At 40.3% G+C, this 8,538-nt stretch overlaps 1 pseudogene; it reads left to right on the top strand.

Annotated features, from left to right (window-relative positions):
- The first annotated feature begins 427 nt into the window (after positions 1 to 427).
- LOC149162574 (cation/calcium exchanger 4 pseudogene) lies at positions 428 to 8,111 on the top strand (annotated as a pseudogene).
- The last annotated feature ends 427 nt before the right edge of the window (positions 8,112 to 8,538 follow it).

The raw sequence follows: 8,538 nt of genomic DNA, 5'->3' as shown, positions 1-8,538 counted from the left end.
TATGAAGAAATCATCGAAGACAAGAGGATCAAGTTTGTTGTCACCAAGTTGAAGGGACATGCAGCACTATGGTGGGATAGTGTACAGGCAAAAAGGAGGAGATTGAACAAACCATTGATTAAAAAATGGGACAGGATGATTGCTAGAATGAAGAGAAAATTTATGCCTAAAGATTATCAAATTGCCCTTTATAGACAAGTACAGAACCTTAGGCAAAGAATGATGACCGTAAAGGAAGATACTAAATAATTTTATAAAGTAAATCTAAGAGTTGGTTATGTTGAAGATACCCCTGAAAAAACAGCAAGGTTTATAAATGGTCTACGGATGGAGATCCTAGACGAAATTAGTATTCTTTCCCCTAAGACCATAGAGGAAGCCTATCAGAGTGCTTTGAAGGCGGAGGAAAATATTTCTAGGAAACAGAATGCCAGAAGAGGACATGGTTCTGGCAGAGGTCGGGGACAGACCTTTGGCAGAGGTAGGACTGCCAACAGCAATGAAGAGGGCAGTAGTTCGAAGACTTCGGGACAGACTGAAAGGGAAGGTAACACCAGAGGAGGAAGGTCATACCAGCGAGGAAGAGGTAATGGCAGAGGTAGAGGAAATTCCTATCAGTGTTACAAGTGTCACAAGTGGGGACACAGGTCCTTTGAATGTCCTGAAAATGAACAAACTGGGCAGAGGGGAGCATATGTCGCTCAGCCCGATGAAGCAGAGGCACCACCATAGGAGGTGGAAAATATGCCTGAAACCGGGGAAGCCTTGGTGTTGAACAAGGTATTATTGAAACCAGCTAAGGAAGTAGTTGATCAGACACAGAGGAAAGCATTGTTCCGAACTGTGTGCAAGTCGCATGGGAAATGCTGCAAATTAATCATAGACAGTGGAAGTACTAATAATCTGGTAGCCACTGAAATGGTGGGGAAATTGGATTTGAAGAAGTTGAAGCACCCAACTCCATATATGGTGTTTTGGTTGTAGAAAGGTCACCGATTGCTGGTCGATGAGCAGTGCGAAGTAGAGTTTCATATTGGCAAGTACAAGGACAAGGTGACTTGCGATATCATGCCTATGGACGTGTGCCATATTCTGCTAGGCAGACCATGGCAGTATGATAGGAAGGTCATCCATGATGGGGAAACAAATTGTTACAAGTTTGTTAAAGATGGGATAAAGCATACGCTAGTGCCCATGAAGGAAGAGGATGTTGCAGAAACCAGTGGGACAAAAGCATTACTGTTAGGTGGAAAAGAGTTTCTGCGACAGATGGAGGATGATGAGGTAAAATATGTAGTTGTGCGAAGGCAAAAACCAGTATTGATCCATACTGAAGTCACTGACTTACCTAAAGAGATATAGGACATGCTACAGGAATTTAGTGATATTGTGGTAGACGATCTACCGGACAAATTACCACCAAAGCAGAGCATTAGTCACCATATTGATTTTATTCTAGGAGCCAGTTTGCCAAACAAAGCTGTTTACCGGATGAGTCCAAAGGACAATGAAGAAATCAGGAAGCAGGTGCAAGAGTTGTTGGATAAAGGACTGATTCGGGAAAGTTTAAGCCCTTGTGCAGTTCCGACTATTTTAGCTCCCAAGAAAGGAGGTGAGTGGCGAATGTGCACTGATTCCTAGGCAATTAACAAGATCACCATCAGGTACATGTTTCCTTTACCTCAAATGGATGATATGATGGATTGTTTGACTGGAGCAGCGCACTTTTCAAAGATAGACTTGAAAAGCGGCTGTTAAGAAATTTACTGCATAACATAAATAATTACTGAGAGGAATAAATATAAAAATAACCAGCAACAACCATAAACACATAAACACAAATGTTTATCCAAGAAAACCCCAAATCCGGGGAAAAACCCAACCTAATAAGATCTCATTAGCATTGGCCAAAACCCTGGCCAATCTGACCAAGTGAGCTTTCACCGTTCATCTCCAGGTCTTGCATTACAATGACGTCCTTCCAGCCTTTTATAAGCTCCATTACATATAATACCATGGGAAAAATACTATGGGTGCACAATACCATGTGCCCCAAAACCATCACTGTTTACCCTGGTAAACTTTGACTCTATTCTGAGTCAAGTTTACCTAACAATTCCCCCCTTAAACTTGACTTGGGGTTCCTTGACTAACTCCAGCCAAACCTACTAAGTGAGACAATCCCGCTCACTCTAGCTCTTACCCCCCTCAGAGTATTTACCCGAGGTATTGTTAACCCGACATCCCCACTATCACCTAGGTCTAACCCAGACTTTACTGGTGATCATCGACGGGTACACATGCCTTACCAGGTCTTACTGTAGTATGCCCATTTACGTGCAATAATTTTGACTTCATTAAAAAAAAAAATTATTGCTACTGCGATTCTGATCCTTCCTCTCTCAATTTGGATTTCTCAAAAACTTCTATCAAACCGCTCCAACTGCAAGCCGGACGAGAACCTCGTAGATTCCAGCACCAGTGGCCTCATGTAGCAGAAAACGAACAATTTTCGAAGCCACATGAACAATTTTCTTCTGTTGACCAAAGGTATCTCTCAACCTTCTTTAAATAGCCGCATGAATCCTAAACAATTCGTCAGCATGTTCCAAACAGATAAATATCGCAAATGCACTGTGATCCCTGGCAGTTACGGAACTATCTTCCACACATTCTCCTCGAGGTTCTTCTACGTACGATTGTTCCACCATTATTTTAAGACCCAGATCTATAAAAATGGTTGCATTGATCTCATCAAGCACTATAAACCCTTAGCATCAAAGAATCCCTTTGAAGCCAATATCTGGCTCTGATACCAGTTGTTAAGAAATTTACTGCATAACATAAATAATTACTGAGAGGAATAAATATAAAAATAACCAGCAACAACCATAAACACATGAACAAAAATGTTTATCTGAGAAAACCCCAAATCCGAGGAAAAACCCAACCTAATAAGATCTCATTAGCATTGGCCAAAACCTTGGCCAATCTGACCAAGTGAGCCTTCACTGCTCATCTCCAAGTCTTGCATTACAATGAAGTCCTTCCAGCCTTTTATAAGCTCCATTACATATAATACCATGGGCAGAATACTATGGGTGCACAATACCATGTGCCCCAAAACCATCACTGTTTAGCCTGGTCAACTTTGACTCTATCCTGAGTCAAGTTTACCTAACAGCGGCTACCACCAAATCAGGATTCGAGAAGGTGATGAGTGGAAGACAACTTTCAAGACTAATGAAGGCTTATATGAATGGTTGGTTATGCCATTTGGATTGAGCAATGCCCCCAGCACGTTCATGCGTTTGATGAACGAGATGCTGAAGGAATTCATTGGTAAATTTGTGATTGTATATCTGGATGATATACTTATATTCAGCAAGACGAAGGAAGAGCATTTTTGACATGTGAGGTATGCATTGGAAAAATTGCAGCAAAATAGGTTATTGATAAATCTGAAGAAATGTTCCTTTTTCAAGAAAGAGTTAATTTATTTGGGATTTGTGATTTCTGAGAATGAACTAAAAATGGATCCAGAAAAGGTTGCAGCCATAGTTAGCTGGCCATCTCCCAAAAGTTTGTTTGAGGTACGGAGTTTTCATGGATTGGCGATTTTTTATCTGCAATTTATTAAAAATTTCAGTGGGATTTGTCCACCCATGGTGGACACCATTAAGAAGGCAAATCAACCTTTTCATTGGAAAAAAACGGCAGAGAAGAGTTTTTAGCTGCTCAAAAGAAAGATTACTAAAAAACCAATTTTGAGATTGCCGGACTTTAACAAACTTTTTCAAGTTCGTTGTGATGCCAGTGGAACAGCTATTGGTGCAGTACTCAGCCAAGAAGACAAGCCAGTAGCCTACTTAAGTGAGAAACTAAATGAAAGTAGGCAGAAGTACACGTCTTATGACAAGGAATTTTATGTAGTGGTTCAACCGCTAAAGCATTGGAGACATTATCTATTGGCCAATGAATTTGTCTTATTTTCAGACAATTCTGCGTTACAATATATTATGCAGCAGCATAAGTGGGACCACAAACATGCGAAGTGGGTGGCGTACCTGTAGAGTTTTACATTTATGTTGAAACACATCAGCGGTAAAGCCAGCAAAGTGGCAGATGCATTAAGTAGGAGGAATTTGATCCTACACGAAAGCATGATACAAGTATTAGGATTCAAACATCATAAAGACTTGTATGAAATAAATGCATATTTTAAGGAAGCCTATGAAGCTTGCCAAAATCCATTGTTGAGAGATAACAGTTCATGGCTGGACTATAATTTGTAGGAAGGGTTGCTATTCAAAGAAGGGCAATTGTGTATTCCGGAATGTTCTATGAGAGAGAACTTAATACAAGAAAAGCATAATGGAGGTTTAGCTGGGCATTTTAGCATAGACAAGAGCTTGGACTAGTTGAGCCACTTTTACTATTGGCTGAATTTGCGTAGAGATGTACAAAGGTTTGTGACTAGATGCAGAGTGTGTCAGCTTGCAAAGGGACACAGCCAGAACAGAGGATTGTATACGCCCTTACCTATTCCGAACAAACCATGGGATTTAGTCATTTTAGACTTTGTCTTAGGTCTACCGAAGACACAATGGGGATTTGATTCCATCATGGTGGCAGTGGAGCTTTTCACCAAAATGGCACATTTCATTCCGTGCATGAAAACTAGTGATACCACACATGTAGCACATTTGTTCTTCACAGAGATAGTCAAATTACATGGCTTTCCAAAGCCTATTATTTTGGACCGAGACATTAAGTTTACAGGACATTTTTGGTAGACCTTATGGAAAAAATTAGACACCAAACTTAACTTTAGCTCAGCTTATCATCCGCAGACTGACGACCAAACCGAAGTGGTGAACCGAAGTCTAGGAAATTTATTAAGGAGTTTGGTTGGAGAAAATTCTCGACAGTGGGATTGTGTGCTTGCACAAGCGGAATTTATTTATAACGATTCACCCAATAGAAGCACGGACAATAGTCCTTTCCAGATCCTATATGGAATGCACCCACGTGGAGTACATGAGTTGTGGGATTTGGGTCAGTTGGAGCACAGGAGTGCTAATGGTGAAGATTTCGCAAAGGAAATCAGCGATCTTCATGACCAAGTGAAATTAAAATTATAAGACAGCAGCCAAAGATACAAACAGAAAGCAAATTTGAAAAGGAAAGAGGTACAATTCAACGTAGGAGACCTAATATTAGCACACCTACGCAAGGAGCGGTTTCCTAAAGGCAAATACAACAAGTTAAAATGGAAGAAAATTGGGCCTTGCAGGATTATTCGGAAGTTTTTTTCAACGCTTATGAATTACAGTTACCCCCAGGTATAGGAATTTCACCCATTTTTAATGTGGCAGATCTGTACCCCTACATTGCGGCGATTGAAGAAGATAGTTCGGAAAGACAAACACGGGACACCTAGAATGAGAACGACTCATGGATTAAACAAATGCCCCTAAAAAAGCCTTTAGAGATCGAACAGATCCTAGACACCCAGGTGGCCAGACAGACTCGAAGGAAAGAATATTTGCAGTACCTAGTCAAGTGGAAGGGTCATCCTATTGAAGATAATTCTTGGTTAGATGTTGGCCAGATTCAAAGCGTCGGGTATTCTATTGAAGAGCTCATGGATAGGAGCCATGAGTTTAATTTACCCAGGAGCCTGATGCAGGAGCATTCGACTAAAAAAGGCGACAGCTAGGAAGTGTTTTTATTTTGTTATTTTGCTGGAAAGAAAGAAAAACATTTTGAGTTTCTATTTTATTTTGTTATATTTAAATTAATGCTGACTCAGCCATTGTTCTTTAAAAATTAGGCAAGCAAGTCAAGATAAGATTAGTTAGGAGCATGTTTAAAGAAATTGTTAGATAACTAAAAGGTAACTAAGGAACAGTTCCTCAACTGTAAAGAAACTGCTAGTAATGCATTGAAAAAGAAAAACCAAAGCCTGATGGAGGGGCTGCCATCCAGAGAGAAGAGAGAGCTAAGAATTTGTAATTTACAATTGTCTTGAATCTATATAAAAGTAAATGAATCTAGAACCTGTCATTATGGAAGTAGGAAATTTTTTTTTATTTACTTGTGCATAAATATTTCAGACATTGTATTGAAATCAAGACAGTGAAATAGCTCATTAAGAAGCTGAATGGAATCGACAAGAAACTTGTGACAAAAGGCATCTCAGACCAAGAACCAGACAAATGCAAAACCAGCATAGACAATACATTTTTTTCGTTCCTCAACAAAAAAACCAGGTACTTTTATATTCAACATTTAAGAATAACTATGCATTCATTTCATTTCCAAATTTAACAGTTCATGGTACAAATTATACAACCCAAAAACCGTTGAGGGTTCTGAAACCCAGGCAAAACGAAAATTACAACTCACAGGCAAATACTAGTCAAACAGCGAGGGCATGAAAACCCCTTAAAGTATACTAATACTAGTCAAATAGTAAGGGCGTGAAAGCCCCTGAAACCACATACATACGTGGAGGAAGCGAAACCCCAAGGGTTATACCCAACTACAGACATCGCAAGCAATAGAGCAAGCAAAAAAAGATACAACCATAGAAAGACCCTACCCAAGTTTTCCCTAAGCCTGCGAAAACTCCCAAGGATGAGGCCGTGGAGCAGTGTTACCTTGGAATGATCTGCACACCACCACAAAACGGGGCAGCAGTCAAGTAGGGCCACGAGACCAACAATACAATGAAATAGATTAACCAAAAAGGAGAGAGGATCTACTTGGAGAAGGTCTAATTCTGTGACGAAAGACGAGAGCCGAGACTCGTAACAGAGGGTTTCTCCCAACAGAAATGCCATGAGAGAGTTTTGCCTGTTCACCAAGGAGCCAAAAGGTTAGAAACTTAAAAACGAAAGAAGGAAATGAAACTAGAACAAGAAAATTACCTGAGAACGAGTTCACTGAGCCGTCCAGTGCAGTAGCAAGGCGAGAACCTATGTTTGTAGAGCCAAATCATCACCAAACCCAACATCAAGAAAACAATCATCGCAAAACAGAGCAGAGACAAAGTATGAGCTGGGTGATAGAGATAAATCGACTTGCAGGTGGGAAATCGACCTGAAACCCTCCAAGAACCAGCGAAGTAAACCACCACAGGGAGTAAGCAAAGGCACGACACCAACAAACCACCATAGGGAACAAGCAAGGCACAACACTAACAAGCCACCATACGAGACAAGCAAGGCACAACGCTTACCAACCATCACAAGAACTAGGCGAAAGCACTGAGCACCCATAGAGCTGAACTAGACCACAACAATGCAAGAATGAATTCCAAATACCCTTGGCAGGTGTGATAGACCATGTTTGCAAACCTGAGGCCAGTACGAAGGCCAGGCCGAAAAACATAAAATGCATTAAAAACCTCACACCAAAACCCTGCCACTATTTTAAACTCAAAAACGATAAGAGTTAAATGGTCGCTGCTACATGTGCCTCCTCAGGATCGCTACCAATTTGATATTTTACAGCCAAGATAACACCCTCCACAAACATTCTTGTTTCCTTGGGTTGTTGGAGGTTTCGTAATGAGTATCTCCATGGAAATTCTTGTTTCCTTGGGTTTTTGGAGGTTTCATAATAAGTATAGTGTGGTTTTACATTATTGCAAATGAGTTGTTGGCTTTTTTTATTTCCTTTGGTGTAATTTTTGAGATAAATCCGTCAATCTTGGGCTTGACAGTGTTGGCCGGGGGGAATTCAATGGGTGATTAGATGTCAAATGATGCTTTAGCATTAAAAGGAGGAGATGGGGTTCAGATTGCAATTTCAAGACCTATGCAGGACCTATGTTTAATACACTTGTTGGACTGACAGTGCCTTTGTTGTTGGGATCCTGGTCCATGCGACTTGGTATTTATATTGTTACAAAATATACTAGTTTGTTTTACACGCTCAAATTTCTTGTCACGGGGCTTCTGTGGGCATTGGTGGTTTTTTCCATGAATGATATGTGCCCATGAAAGTTGCTGGGAATTGGTCTTTTAACTTTATATTCATCATTCCTTCTTTTCAGATTGAGTAGTGCTTTTGGGCTTCTCTTGATTTCATGTTTGTATTAACCTTAGACATGTCCAAACATCATATTGATAATTTCACTTCAAGAAAGCATGCCCTAATCATTTTCTCTGTTTCTCAGGTGGTTTGGTTTGCTTACAACTACGAGTACTCTCAACCTCGACGCTAATGGCCGTAAGATTGGTCGATATCAATATTTTTCTCTTCACCACTCAGAATGTCCATATTGGAAATTCTAGTTCTCAGATTTCTTTCTCTCACCCAACATGACGTTTCTTTGTCAAATATGGAGTTTTACTCTTCATTATCAGCTTCTTCGTGGCAATTTTCTCGTGGGTGTGATTTGAACGCAAGGTGATTTGGTTTTACTAGAGATTTTGCTCTTATGTTATTGGAGAGGATTCCGCAACAGCCTTTAACTGAGGATTCAAGACGAGGCGATGACCATTACACTACTACCATGTATCAAGA

This window comes from Pinus tabuliformis, chromosome 5_2, assembly GCF_031772625.1.
Source record: "Pinus tabuliformis cultivar Carrire ecotype Pingquan chromosome 5_2, CPIR1, whole genome shotgun sequence".
Classification (NCBI taxonomy): domain Eukaryota; kingdom Viridiplantae; phylum Streptophyta; class Pinopsida; order Pinales; family Pinaceae; genus Pinus; species Pinus tabuliformis.
This window is presented reverse-complemented; position numbering and strand designations above follow the sequence as displayed.